Source organism: Botryllus schlosseri, chromosome 9, assembly GCF_051294905.1.
Source record: "Botryllus schlosseri isolate E-star chromosome 9, Bs_hap1, whole genome shotgun sequence".
Taxonomy (NCBI): domain Eukaryota; kingdom Metazoa; phylum Chordata; class Ascidiacea; order Stolidobranchia; family Styelidae; genus Botryllus; species Botryllus schlosseri.
In genome coordinates this window covers 13,818,051-13,833,470 of record NC_137244.1, presented here as the reverse complement: position 1 = coordinate 13,833,470, position 15,420 = coordinate 13,818,051, and the positions used below count along the sequence as shown (strand labels likewise).

General features: G+C 38.7%; 1 long non-coding RNA gene across 1 annotated transcript; it reads left to right on the top strand.

Moving 5' to 3' along the window:
* Window positions 1-712: 712 nt before the first annotated feature.
* On the top strand, window positions 713-15,418 carry LOC145447236 (uncharacterized). Its single transcript, XR_013917501.1, has 2 exons — window positions 713-1,177; window positions 15,183-15,418. It is a non-coding gene; the product is annotated as an uncharacterized LOC145447236 (long non-coding RNA).
* Window positions 15,419-15,420: the final 2 nt, after the last annotated feature.

Below are 15,420 nucleotides of genomic sequence, written 5' to 3'. Positions count from 1 at the left end.
CAGTTTAGCATTCATATACAGAAATTGCCCGTAGCTATTCATAGAAACAAGCAACAACTGTCCTCTATTATATTTTTGTGGCATATTATTTTTGTGGCATATTTAGAGGTCAATCAGAGCCGCAGGAAGGCTTTCTTGGAGCCGCATGTGGCTCTGAGAGCGGCGGTTGGGAATCACTGGCCTAAACGTATCAGAAACAAATTTCTTTCGTGAGAAGCACATTATACCAAGTTGGTATTTCCTGTACGGGGCGCATCATTTTTATCTGCTGTTCGGGTCTGTACTGTGGCTCTCAGATTGCAAAGGGCACTACTATGAAGTATAGCGCAGCGCGTAGAAAATTTCAAGATTATTTAAAATTCAATTAATCAAAATTTCAATTTGTCCGTTGACGGCCGCCAACACATACTAATTAAATTACGTGTCACGGCCGCACAAATTTCCTTCTATGGCCGCAAGTTGCCCACCCCTGGTCCATGCGAACGAATTACGATCGTTTTCACAACTACTTACTTACTTGAGTAGATATAAAGTCAGTTAATTCTACTTCTACTTCAAGTGGTTTTAGGTTGCTTATGGATGAAGTACATGTACTCGTACTTGAGTAGATTTTTCCGTCGCTACTTCTACTTCTTCTTGAGTAGCTTTCGTGACCACTTTGACCACCTCTGGTAGTTAGTATGATAAAATAATATAAATACAACAGAACAAACATTATATAGTAAATTAATTGGTTATTAGATATTCATTGAAGTTACGTGATTCTTTCACTGCCCTAAATTTCCATTCGAAATCCCAAGTTTTATCCCAGCTACGACTATGGCATCACGTCATATTGGCGTATTTCGTACTTGCTACCTATAATTGCAACGCATTCGGGTTGGTCGCTTTTACACCGTCTCTTTGATGATGCGCTGAAGTCAACAAGTCGAGTGCGAATTCTGATCAATATACTCAGAAAACTATAGGGCAGCGAAAGTAGATTACCTGGGTGGTTCGAACATGGATCGAGTATATGCAAGTACCAATATTATTGACAGAATTCATTCATAAACGGTAAAATTTTATTCCTCTTGCGAGTAGAACACAACTGCATGTACAATAAGTGGTTCTGGGCTAATGAAGTACGTGCGACTATACGGGTATAAATCGTTTTGATGTGATAAGAGTATGGGCGGTAAGAAAAGTTCAATGTGTGAGTAGTTATATAGATCGCTGGTGACCTGGCAGGGGTTCTTATGGGCGCGCTGGTGATGTGCCTGGAAACTCGTGTTGGTGATGGTACCCTTTTGACCCCCCCTTCCGCTCGTGATGTGCCATGTGTTCTTATGGGATCTCTGGTGATGGTACCCATTCTGGTATAGGCTGCGTCGGTGATGTGCCGTGAAAACTCGTGGTGATGATGGTACCCTTTCAGACCGCCATGTGGTGATGATGTGCCAATGGTTCTTATGGGATCTCTGGTGATGTGTCATTGTTTCTTACGCGGTCTCTGGTGATGTGCGATTGGTTCTTATGGGATCTCTGGTGATGTGCCATTGTTTCTTATGGTATCTCTGGTGACGGCACCCTTTCGGGTATAGGCTGCGTCGGTGATGTGCCTGTCATGTATTCTTACGGGATCTGTGGTGATTCACCATGTGTTCTTATGGGTGCGGCCGTGAATTGCCCTTTCGGGTATAGGCATCTCTCGCACGTCGTACTTTCGCATGTCGTGCTTTCGCGTATAGGTTGTGTTGGTGATTCGCCGTGTGTTCTTATGGGTGTGGCGGTGATTCGTACTTTCGGGTATATACATCTCTCGACCGGTGTTGAATATGTATCAAGTAAATAGTCATGTGAATGAATCTTTGTTAATGTGTATATCGTGCCGCACAAACGGAAACGTGGCTTGTTGTGAGGATTAAGCAGTGCGACCTATATTTCGAATGACCTGCGCGCTGAATTATTTCTCGTCCAACCGCTACTATCGCTTATTACACTATTCCATTCATTGCGAAATAGTTTGATCGTAAATTATGATATACGATGTCGCAGTTTAGTTGTGCCAAATGACCGATCGTGTTCTCTTTCCTCTCTATTGATTGCTACCTGAATAATACTTTCGGCTTATTCGCTGTTTCGCGCCTACAGAATAGTCTGCTGTTCACAGTCACAACTTCATCGCGATAGCACAATTTTCACACCTCGATCAGTAGAACAACACCGCACTAACCCAGTTGTCGAATCACATAGGTCATACATTTTACGTGAAATATTGTATTGTGGTATACAAATATGCAAACTATTCTTTCAATTCAACAAGTCTAGTTAACGAATCGATTTTCAAGCTGCCGACACAGTTTTTAACACGAGTGAGTTGATATTTCTTCCCGGGTACGAGCGAGGTTTTGTTCCATTGTTCCAAAACCACCTCACCAGTATCATCCTTCAATGTAAAACTGTATAATTTCAACTCCTTTCCGGCACCAGAATTGACCGTCTTCTCCTCTCGAGAAACACAAGTAGCGGCGATCGAGACGTATTCATCTTTATTTCCGTATACCGATTCACAGGTCAATAATGGGTATTCTTCAGTCGTATGTCTCGATTTTCCATGCAGAGTTACTGACGAAGCCCGTCCCAGTAATACAGCAGGTTTTCCAGTAAACTTGTCAATTTGGACCCAACCGGATTTGACCATGAGTTTTTTTCGTTTGGAGAATGCTTTCTCAATGACCCCGAACAATTCACGATTGAAACACGTGAAAGATATCTCTTCGTTATTGCCGTCGATGAATATACCTTTGAGATATTGGCTAACGCCACCTCTTTTGGGTGATGAGACGAATTTGACACCGACGTGAAAATTTGAAGTTGCTCCGACTTGCATAGTGTTGACGCTGTTCGATGTCATATCGTTTGATAAAGTGGGAGTCATCAGTGTAACTCACTACACAAATCAAGTTGAATCGTATTTGAATGTATTGATTCGACCCAACTCAAATCCTATTAACGCGATCTGTTGAATCGAACGTAACCTGAATATTACTGACGCCAACATTCACCCTCATCGGATCATTCACACATTCCACGCCGCTGTTTTAACACTTATAGAATCCATACCAACTATCTCCGACCCGATATTATTCAATCATTTTGGTAATTTGCCAACTTTAAATCCATTCGCGGGATGTACTAAAGGTAAATCCAAATAATCCAGAATGAAATATTTGGCCTTTGACATTGTGTGAATTGAAATAGGATTGACAAACATGACTACCAACTTTGATCCAGCCACATTTCAAACTCAAAAGAATTATTCACAACATTAACAATTGTTAAAAATCTACTTTCACTTACTTGATTATATCATTACAACTCACAAATTTGAATTAATTCATCCTGGTTGTATTCGTATGCTCTATCTTTTTATTCAATTGTAAAGGTTGTTACTATTCTGAAGACAAAGTATTTACTAATCGGCGCATATACGATTTGACTTGGACATATTATATTTTGAGTATACGAGATTTGAATGTCTGAACAATAACTGAGAATTAATTTATCACAAATAAATCCGTATATTACAGCGTAAAAGATATTGGGGTGTCAGCAACTCTGTACGGTCGTAGTTACAACCACATTAACTAATCTACCCAGACAACTCGTCATGATCATTCCTGAAATCAACACAAACACGACCACTGACTTGAGTTAACCGCGAAACACCATCAAGTTTTAAATCCGCTTGCAGCTGACGGATTATTCGAATGCATCGATGGGGAATATTATTGAACTCGTCGGTATTGTTACTTCAACAAATTACACCGACTGCGAAAGTTAATATCGAATGGTAAGACTTGATCAGATATTTGTTGATCACAGACATGACGAAAAAAAAAACATTACCGAGATTTTATAAACTAGTCATATTACTCTACACATCTATCAATATCAAAATGCGAGTCATCCAATTTTTCTACTAAAGTAACATTGCACTTTCGGATTCGAATTCGGTATAGTCATACAAATTGTATTAAATCCAACATCAAAACAAAAGGAATTTTTTTTTAGTTTATTGAAATCAAATCATTCGTCTTCGACTTGTGCTTTTCTAGATTACCCGCGACAATTCGTTTCGAGTGAGTTGTAACCAAAGTCAAGATATCTTTGTGTCCACAGATATGGAAGATGAATATAGCTAACACAATCACGAATCGACGTTTCAGAGTATTTCACGGGTGTAATAAACTTGTTAGTGTCACCTATCTAAAAGTACGCACGCGTTCGATTTCCATACCGACTGTTGCGATGTTTAGGATTCACTTACAATAACCACGGGTGAGGATTTAACATCAATGTCGTTACTGTCGGAATTTGCGACAGAGAATTGAAACATATGCACTTTACAGAGTGTGAAAATATCACTTTGAGTATCGAGTACCGTTCGAAGCTAGCGATCAATTCTTAATCATTTCAGTAACTCCCCATTGTGCGTGCTAAATGTAAAATATCGCGAGGTTATACACTCTAAGACTTTGATTATTGTAAAAGTAAATTGTGATATGTTTGTTAGATGCATCCAATTCAACTAGAAGTGTCTAGTATCCAACAGTCGTAATATCAAAAAAGTACTTGCTACGCTGTAATCCACTTAACGTGTTTTGTATTGTTGTTCATTTGTAGTATTGATTGTTTTTGAACCCTCAAATAATAATTCCCGACATGAAACTAAGCCGCCGAAAGTCGTTACCATCACAAAGAAACAATTTGCACGATGTTTACTAAATGTATCCTATAGTTAGGTGTACTGGAATTATTTGTAAAACACACACACACACACACACACACACACACACACACACACACACACACACACGATCAGAGAAATTGGAAATTTTTCCGTTGTCATTCGCTAAAGTAAATGTCATCACAATACTCTGTCACTAAAAGACGTTACTTGGACGTGCTTGAATTCTAGACATAGTTCTGATTTACCCAACACAAGACCCAAGGACAACCCTAGTTTCAGCCGAACACAGATATCCAAAATATCACACACTTCGCTATTCCTAAAGCACAAACACACGATACAAAATAATACTTGTTGTGTTGTTGCGGCATCATCACTCAACAATATCACCCTCAATACAAATGATGTTTATGTGTAACATGCTATTGATTTGAACCACACCCACCTGACGGAAGAGGATTTACTCAATCTTTACAAAATGGATATTGACCAACATCACATCACCGGATTGTATCTGTTTCGCTGGATACGAGTTATGTTAGTTTAACAGTAAACAAATTTCACCCTCTTGGATTATGAACTCAATGCGTTAGCAGTCATTCAATATTTTGTTTGTGTCAACTAGTTACTTGGTATGTTACTCCACAACTCTTACAAAAGTACGAAGGATATTAACATCGCACTAAGTAATTAACTTTACTCGATATTCTCGCATTACGAAACTAAAGAATGGTTGGTTAGACTCTACAAACTGTTTCGATATCACAAGACCTTTATTGTCTGAATGGGTGTTCATGTGTCTTAAGAACCAAATAGTTCAACACAGCACTAGTACCAACAGAAACATCAGAGTTGTTTACACAAAAGTTTGTATGCGTGCAGTATGCGAATACCATGTGTAAGTCCAGCACAATTGTGGTATCCATCCGGGTTTAGTTAACACAATTTACGACACCGAGGTCACCTCATCTTTCGTAAGACAACAAACCAACCAAGGTTTCAGGATATGTCCGTGTCATAGCAATAAATCAGCTACTCCAACAACAGAGTACATATGTTTTCTAGTTACGGCGCTTACATCTTACACACAAATCAATCTACTTTACTAACAAAAAGTGCTGGGTCATCAAGTGATTACCCTAACAACAAAACAGCTAAACGTACTATCATACAAAATGGCCGTTATAGTCACCAACGGTATACATGGTACAAGTAACAAGTCTCGAGAATCCAGTTATTGAAAAAACATGAAAGTGTTTCTCCTGCGCCAAGTCGTTATGTTGACGAAAGCGTATATTGTAATATCATGATCGATTTGCATTCGTTGGTCACAAAATGTCACTACTCTAAATAATTATTTTTCACTCAAACACAAACGCATACTTGTCGCCAATCGTTTTCATCAAGCACGAGTTCAAAAAACCTGCTACGACATGAATTGTTATTTTTTTATGTTGTGTAAATAGGTAATAATTAATTTTAGTAACACTATATCAACATCATCTAGTTGCGCGAATAGATTTACACGTGGTCTTGTGGTTTTAATCGAAGTATACAGCACGGTCTAATGTAGAGTCATCTCTACTGTACAGCAACTCGGTAATCGAAATGCATTAAAATTTAAACAACGATCTTGTTTCGTCGCACCAAAAATATTTTTACTATCGCGATACTCTGCACAGGCCGTGTAAATCCTTTTCACACTCGTAACAGTATACCAACAGCTACCGGCGACAACGTTTAACAATACCAACGACACTAAAAAACGATACCTACCCAAGTAAAATTACCATTTTCACCTGGAGGTCGGTCGTTACCCGAGTAGAAATACCATTGTCCTTTGGAGATTTATCGTTTACCCAGTGTAACAATCCCCTTTTCACTTGGAAATATATTTTTGACCTGGATAACAAACCCCTTTTCACTTGGAAATCTATTTTTACCCTGGATAACAAACCTTTTTCACTTGGAAATATATTTTTTCTCTTGGTAACAAACCTTTTTCACTTGGAAATATATTTTTTCTCTGGGTAACAAACCCCTTTTCCTTTGGAAATCTATTTTTTCTCTGGGTAACAAACCTTTTTCACTTGGAAATATATTTTTTCTCTGGTTAACAAACCTTTTTCACTTGGAAATATATTTTTTCTCTGGTTAACAAACCTTTTTCACTTGGAAATATATTTTTTCTCTGGGTAACAAACCTTTTTCACTTGGAAATATATTTTTTCCCCGGGTAACACCTTTTTCCCTGAGCAACAAACCATTTTCACTTGGTGGTCCGTCGTTTACCCGAGTAAAAATATCATTTTCCTTTAGAGATCCGGCGTTTACCCAGTGTAACAATACATTTTCACTTGGAAATCTGTCATTTACCTGAGTACCAATACCGTTTCACTTGGAAATCTATCATTTTCCTGGGTAACAATACCATTTTCGTTTTGAAAACTAACCACCACACCGGGTCAATTTGATATTTTTGGATATTGTTACAACGGACAGTGACAACATATACACCAACAGCGACTCCGATACATTTGTGTAATCGCATTTTCACTTGTTCTGGTGCATCCCATCAAAATCGACGGTTAGCCACACACACACACACACACACACAATAACAACGCGCTATTTCGATATGACTGCAATGTCCGGGTTCGTGCTTTAGATTTTCCAGAATCAATCCGTCTAAAGTTGTAATCCCTCCCGACTTTGTTAACTGGTTGATACACGGATAACAATCTTCGGAAAATGTAGGAACGCATGCTACCCATCGTGCGCACGATTCCAGGCTACTTGTGATTAATTTCCTTGCTCACACTATACAGATTATACGTACAGGGATATGTAGCGGTAATCGGTTTGGTCAATACATATCGCCCCATCCAGTATGGAATTACAAACCCAATACAGGCCAGTTCATAACCGGATCCGGATATTCAACGCAAAGCGATAAAGCAGAACCAATGACCAAATGTAATTAAACATATAGATTCACAACCCTTGATTTTTTTCGTGAAAAATGACAATACATATCGAATATACTTTACGATTGTTCAACCCTACCAAGTATTCACGTAAATGTGGTTTATGACATTACATACAATGTGTCGGTGTACAAATGTTGGGTGTTTATGCACACATCGGTATGACCCATAGACAACATCATCATACCCTCCAGGACTTCAGTCAACTACCATTGGTCTCTCGATACAGCGAACGATACAGTATGCAACACATATCATTAGAGTGATATATCCACAGGTAAATATGGGGACTGACCACAATAATTGTACGACGCCGACAAATCGATGCACGCAAGGTGTGGTTGATAATAATTGTTTCATGCGTCAAAGAGATAGCACTCTCTTGTAAAGGTTAACAGATCCCGCAGAAACACACCATTTCGGATTACATTACCAAATCGATTTCAAACTTAAACCGAATCACTGGTGTTGAGAGTAGCGATACCCGATTTCTCGAATATTCATATAGACTTAGTGCGCGATCAGTAACGACACTTATAAACATTGTGAATATTAGTAATTCGAGTCGTGTCTATCTTGTGATGTTTCAAGTTGCTAAAACCATCGAGTGAATCAGTGAACGGATAGTAATCTCGGTTAAATCTCGATACAATTATTGTGGCCAGTCCCCATATTTACCTGTGGATATATCACTCTAATGATATGTGTTGCATACTGTATCGTTCGCTGTATCGAGAGACCAATGGTAGTTGACTGAAGTCCTGGAGGGTATGATGATGTTGTCTATGGGTCATACCGATGTGTGCATAAACACCCAACATTTGTACACCGACACATTGTATGTAATGTCATAAACCACATTTACGTGAATACTTGGTAGGGTTGAACAATCGTAAAGTATATTCGATATGTATTGTCATTTTTCACGAAAAAAATCAAGGGTTGTGAATCTATATGTTTAATTACATTTGGTCATTGGTTCTGCTTTATCGCTTTGCGTTGAATATCCGGATCCGGTTATGAACTGGCCTGTATTGGGTTTGTAATTCCATACTGGATGGGGCGATATGTATTGACCAAACCGATTACCGCTACATATCCCTGTACGTATAATCTGTATAGTGTGAGCAAGGAAATTAATCACAAGTAGCCTGGAATCGTGCGCACGATGGGTAGCATGCGTTCCTACATTTTCCGAAGATTGTTATCCGTGTATCAACCAGTTAACAAAGTCGGGAGGGATTACAACTTTAGACGGATTGATTCTGGAAAATCTAAAGCACGAACCCGGACATTGCAGTCATATCGAAATAGCGCGTTGTTATTGTGTGTGTGTGTGTGTGTGTGGCTAACCGTCGATTTTGATGGGATGCACCAGAACAAGTGAAAATGCGATTACACAAATGTATCGGAGTCGCTGTTGGTGTATATGTTGTCACTGTCCGTTGTAACAATATCCAAAAATATCAAATTGACCCGGTGTGGTGGTTAGTTTTCAAAACGAAAATGGTATTGTTACCCAGGAAAATGATAGATTTCCAAGTGAAACGGTATTGGTACTCAGGTAAATGACAGATTTCCAAGTGAAAATGTATTGTTACACTGGGTAAACGCCGGATCTCTAAAGGAAAATGATATTTTTACTCGGGTAAACGACGGACCACCAAGTGAAAATGGTTTGTTGCTCAGGGAAAAAGGTTTGTTACCCGGGGAAAAAATATATTTCCAAGTGAAAAAGGTTTGTTACCCAGAGAAAAAATATATTTCCAAGTGAAAAAGGTTTGTTAACCAGAGAAAAAATATATTTCCAAGTGAAAAAGGTTTGTTAACCAGAGAAAAAATATATTTCCAAGTGAAAAAGGTTTGTTACCCAGAGAAAAAATAGATTTCCAAAGGAAAAGGGGTTTGTTACCCAGAGAAAAAATATATTTCCAAGTGAAAAAGGTTTGTTACCAAGAGAAAAAATATATTTCCAAGTGAAAAAGGTTTGTTATCCAGGGTAAAAATAGATTTCCAAGTGAAAAGGGGTTTGTTATCCAGGTCAAAAATATATTTCCAAGTGAAAAGGGGATTGTTACACTGGGTAAACGATAAATCTCCAAAGGACAATGGTATTTCTACTCGGGTAACGACCGACCTCCAGGTGAAAATGGTAATTTTACTTGGGTAGGTATCGTTTTTTAGTGTCGTTGGTATTGTTAAACGTTGTCGCCGGTAGCTGTTGGTATACTGTTACGAGTGTGAAAAGGATTTACACGGCCTGTGCAGAGTATCGCGATAGTAAAAATATTTTTGGTGCGACGAAACAAGATCGTTGTTTAAATTTTAATGCATTTCGATTACCGAGTTGCTGTACAGTAGAGATGACTCTACATTAGACCGTGCTGTATACTTCGATTAAAACCACAAGACCACGTGTAAATCTATTCGCGCAACTAGATGATGTTGATATAGTGTTACTAAAATTAATTATTACCTATTTACACAACATAAAAAAATAACAATTCATGTCGTAGCAGGTTTTTTGAACTCGTGCTTGATGAAAACGATTGGCGACAAGTATGCGTTTGTGTTTGAGTGAAAAATAATTATTTAGAGTAGTGACATTTTGTGACCAACGAATGCAAATCGATCATGATATTACAATATACGCTTTCGTCAACATAACGACTTGGCGCAGGAGAAACACTTTCATGTTTTTTCAATAACTGGATTCTCGAGACTTGTTACTTGTACCATGTATACCGTTGGTGACTATAACGGCCATTTTGTATGATAGTACGTTTAGCTGTTTTGTTGTTAGGGTAATCACTTGATGACCCAGCACTTTTTGTTAGTAAAGTAGATTGATTTGTGTGTAAGATGTAAGCGCCGTAACTAGAAAACATATGTACTCTGTTGTTGGAGTAGCTGATTTATTGCTATGACACGGACATATCCTGAAACCTTGGTTGGTTTGTTGTCTTACGAAAGATGAGGTGACCTCGGTGTCGTAAATTGTGTTAACTAAACCCGGATGGATACCACAATTGTGCTGGACTTACACATGGTATTCGCATACTGCACGCATACAAACTTTTGTGTAAACAACTCTGATGTTTCTGTTGGTACTAGTGCTGTGTTGAACTATTTGGTTCTTAAGACACATGAACACCCATTCAGACAATAAAGGTCTTGTGATATCGAAACAGTTTGTAGAGTCTAACCAACCATTCTTTAGTTTCGTAATGCGAGAATATCGAGTAAAGTTAATTACTTAGTGCGATGTTAATATCCTTCGTACTTTTGTAAGAGTTGTGGAGTAACATACCAAGTAACTAGTTGACACAAACAAAATATTGAATGACTGCTAACGCATTGAGTTCATAATCCAAGAGGGTGAAATTTGTTTACTGTTAAACTAACATAACTCGTATCCAGCGAAACAGATACAATCCGGTGATGTGATGTTGGTCAATATCCATTTTGTAAAGATTGAGTAAATCCTCTTCCGTCAGGTGGGTGTGGTTCAAATCAATAGCATGTTACACATAAACATCATTTGTATTGAGGGTGATATTGTTGAGTGATGATGCCGCAACAACACAACAAGTATTATTTTGTATCGTGTGTTTGTGCTTTAGGAATAGCGAAGTGTGTGATATTTTGGATATCTGTGTTCGGCTGAAACTAGGGTTGTCCTTGGGTCTTGTGTTGGGTAAATCAGAACTATGTCTAGAATTCAAGCACGTCCAAGTAACGTCTTTTAGTGACAGAGTATTGTGATGACATTTACTTTAGCGAATGACAACGGAAAAATTTCCAATTTCTCTGATCGTGTGTGTGTGTGTGTGTGTGTGTGTGTGTGTGTGTGTGTGTGTGTGTGTTTTACAAATAATTCCAGTACACCTAACTATAGGATACATTTAGTAAACATCGTGCAAATTGTTTCTTTGTGATGGTAACGACTTTCGGCGGCTTAGTTTCATGTCGGGAATTATTATTTGAGGGTTCAAAAACAATCAATACTACAAATGAACAACAATACAAAACACGTTAAGTGGATTACAGCGTAGCAAGTACTTTTTTGATATTACGACTGTTGGATACTAGACACTTCTAGTTGAATTGGATGCATCTAACAAACATATCACAATTTACTTTTACAATAATCAAAGTCTTAGAGTGTATAACCTCGCGATATTTTACATTTAGCACGCACAATGGGGAGTTACTGAAATGATTAAGAATTGATCGCTAGCTTCGAACGGTACTCGATACTCAAAGTGATATTTTCACACTCTGTAAAGTGCATATGTTTCAATTCTCTGTCGCAAATTCCGACAGTAACGACATTGATGTTAAATCCTCACCCGTGGTTATTGTAAGTGAATCCTAAACATCGCAACAGTCGGTATGGAAATCGAACGCGTGCGTACTTTTAGATAGGTGACACTAACAAGTTTATTACACCCGTGAAATACTCTGAAACGTCGATTCGTGATTGTGTTAGCTATATTCATCTTCCATATCTGTGGACACAAAGATATCTTGACTTTGGTTACAACTCACTCGAAACGAATTGTCGCGGGTAATCTAGAAAAGCACAAGTCGAAGACGAATGATTTGATTTCAATAAACTAAAAAAAAATTCCTTTTGTTTTGATGTTGGATTTAATACAATTTGTATGACTATACCGAATTCGAATCCGAAAGTGCAATGTTACTTTAGTAGAAAAATTGGATGACTCGCATTTTGATATTGATAGATGTGTAGAGTAATATGACTAGTTTATAAAATCTCGGTAATGTTTTTTTTTTCGTCATGTCTGTGATCAACAAATATCTGATCAAGTCTTACCATTCGATATTAACTTTCGCAGTCGGTGTAATTTGTTGAAGTAACAATACCGACGAGTTCAATAATATTCCCCATCGATGCATTCGAATAATCCGTCAGCTGCAAGCGGATTTAAAACTTGATGGTGTTTCGCGGTTAACTCAAGTCAGTGGTCGTGTTTGTGTTGATTTCAGGAATGATCATGACGAGTTGTCTGGGTAGATTAGTTAATGTGGTTGTAACTACGACCGTACAGAGTTGCTGACACCCCAATATCTTTTACGCTGTAATATACGGATTTATTTGTGATAAATTAATTCTCAGTTATTGTTCAGACATTCAAATCTCGTATACTCAAAATATAATATGTCCAAGTCAAATCGTATATGCGCCGATTAGTAAATACTTTGTCTTCAGAATAGTAACAACCTTTACAATTGAATAAAAAGATAGAGCATACGAATACAACCAGGATGAATTAATTCAAATTTGTGAGTTGTAATGATATAATCAAGTAAGTGAAAGTAGATTTTTAACAATTGTTAATGTTGTGAATAATTCTTTTGAGTTTGAAATGTGGCTGGATCAAAGTTGGTAGTCATGTTTGTCAATCCTATTTCAATTCACACAATGTCAAAGGCCAAATATTTCATTCTGGATTATTTGGATTTACCTTTAGTACATCCCGCGAATGGATTTAAAGTTGGCAAATTACCAAAATGATTGAATAATATCGGGTCGGAGATAGTTGGTATGGATTCTATAAGTGTTAAAACAGCGGCGTGGAATGTGTGAATGATCCGATGAGGGTGAATGTTGGCGTCAGTAATATTCAGGTTACGTTCGATTCAACAGATCGCGTTAATAGGATTTGAGTTGGGTCGAATCAATACATTCAAATACGATTCAACTTGATTTGTGTAGTGAGTTACACTGATGACTCCCACTTTATCAAACGATATGACATCGAACAGCGTCAACACTATGCAAGTCGGAGCAACTTCAAATTTTCACGTCGGTGTCAAATTCGTCTCATCACCCAAAAGAGGTGGCGTTAGCCAATATCTCAAAGGTATATTCATCGACGGCAATAACGAAGAGATATCTTTCACGTGTTTCAATCGTGAATTGTTCGGGGTCATTGAGAAAGCATTCTCCAAACGAAAAAAACTCATGGTCAAATCCGGTTGGGTCCAAATTGACAAGTTTACTGGAAAACCTGCTGTATTACTGGGACGGGCTTCGTCAGTAACTCTGCATGGAAAATCGAGACATACGACTGAAGAATACCCATTATTGACCTGTGAATCGGTATACGGAAATAAAGATGAATACGTCTCGATCGCCGCTACTTGTGTTTCTCGAGAGGAGAAGACGGTCAATTCTGGTGCCGGAAAGGAGTTGAAATTATACAGTTTTACATTGAAGGATGATACTGGTGAGGTGGTTTTGGAACAATGGAACAAAACCTCGCTCGTACCCGGGAAGAAATATCAACTCACTCGTGTTAAAAACTGTGTCGGCAGCTTGAAAATCGATTCGTTAACTAGACTTGTTGAATTGAAAGAATAGTTTGCATATTTGTATACCACAATACAATATTTCACGTAAAATGTATGACCTATGTGATTCGACAACTGGGTTAGTGCGGTGTTGTTCTACTGATCGAGGTGTGAAAATTGTGCTATCGCGATGAAGTTGTGACTGTGAACAGCAGACTATTCTGTAGGCGCGAAACAGCGAATAAGCCGAAAGTATTATTCAGGTAGCAATCAATAGAGAGGAAAGAGAACACGATCGGTCATTTGGCACAACTAAACTGCGACATCGTATATCATAATTTACGATCAAACTATTTCGCAATGAATGGAATAGTGTAATAAGCGATAGTAGCGGTTGGACGAGAAATAATTCAGCGCGCAGGTCATTCGAAATATAGGTCGCACTGCTTAATCCTCACAACAAGCCACGTTTCCGTTTGTGCGGCACGATATACACATTAACAAAGATTCATTCACATGACTATTTACTTGATACATATTCAACATCGGTCGAGAGATGTATATACCCGAAAGTACGAATCACCGCCACACCCATAAGAACACACGGCGAATCACCAACACAACCTATACGCGAAAGCACGACATGCGAAAGTACGACGTGCGAGAGATGCCTATACCCGAAAGGGCAATTCACGGCCGCACCCATAAGAACACATGGTGAATCACCACAGATCCCGTAAGAATACATGACAGGCACATCACCGACGCAGCCTATACCCGAAAGGGTGCCGTCACCAGAGATACCATAAGAAACAATGGCACATCACCAGAGATCCCATAAGAACCAATCGCACATCACCAGAGACCGCGTAAGAAACAATGACACATCACCAGAGATCCCATAAGAACCATTGGCACATCATCACCACATGGCGGTCTGAAAGGGTACCATCATCACCACGAGTTTTCACGGCACATCACCGACGCAGCCTATACCAGAAAGGGTACCATCACCAGAGATCCCATAAGAACACATGGCACATCACGAGCGGAAGGGGGGGTCAAAAGGGTACCATCACCAACACGAGTTTCCAGGCACATCACCAGCGCGCCCATAAGAACCCCTGCCAGGTCACCAGCGATCTATATAACTACTTGTGTGCATCTTTTACGCGACCACAGAGGAAATAATGCCAGTTTTACAGCCATAAAGTATTTTTCGACCATAATCTTTCATTGCACTTTGTGACAATGCAGTGGGTTGATCGCGACTCTGCAGAAACGTCATTTCCACTAACATGCGTAACTTTGTAGTACATGTTTTGGATTCTGTGATGTGGACAATCTGAGTTTCAATGCTTACATGCTGGGAAAAGG